Raw genomic sequence first — 525 nt, 5'->3', positions numbered from 1 at the left:
TTATAAGGAAAAAGTGGAATGAATTCATTTGTTTTACATTTGTATTACTTTGCCATTTACATGTAGGCTACAGCATCTGATTGTAATTTAATTTTAACTTTACTTTAGTCTAATGAACTCTTATTCAGACTGACTTGCAAAAAGTGCTTTGAGTGTACATGACTTGCAAAAAGTGAAAAGTGTACATGAAATTTCTACAGATGTCATTTGGACAAAAGAAGAAGAAAAGAAGTGCTTTCTGTACAAATAGCCTATAATGTATATATGTATGTATATATATACATACTGTATATGTGTGTGTGTACAATTTTTTACTTATTTGTAGTTATTTGTACTATTTTTAATGTATATATATGTATATATATGTACTATTTCTAATGTATGTATGTGTATATGTGTGTATATATACATACACACACATTAAAAATGTACAAATAAGCTAACGCAAATACTCCATGTATTGCTGAAATAAGTGAGTCATGAGTCTGCACTTGAAAACAGAGAGTAGGTTATTTGCACCATAGG

Source organism: Sinocyclocheilus grahami, unplaced genomic scaffold (assembly GCF_001515645.1).
Source record: "Sinocyclocheilus grahami isolate Dianchi unplaced genomic scaffold, SAMN03320097.WGS_v1.1 scaffold3.1, whole genome shotgun sequence".
NCBI lineage: Eukaryota > Metazoa > Chordata > Actinopteri > Cypriniformes > Cyprinidae > Sinocyclocheilus > Sinocyclocheilus grahami.
The sequence above is the reverse complement of the archived record's forward strand: the minus strand, read 5'-3'. Positions refer to the sequence as shown.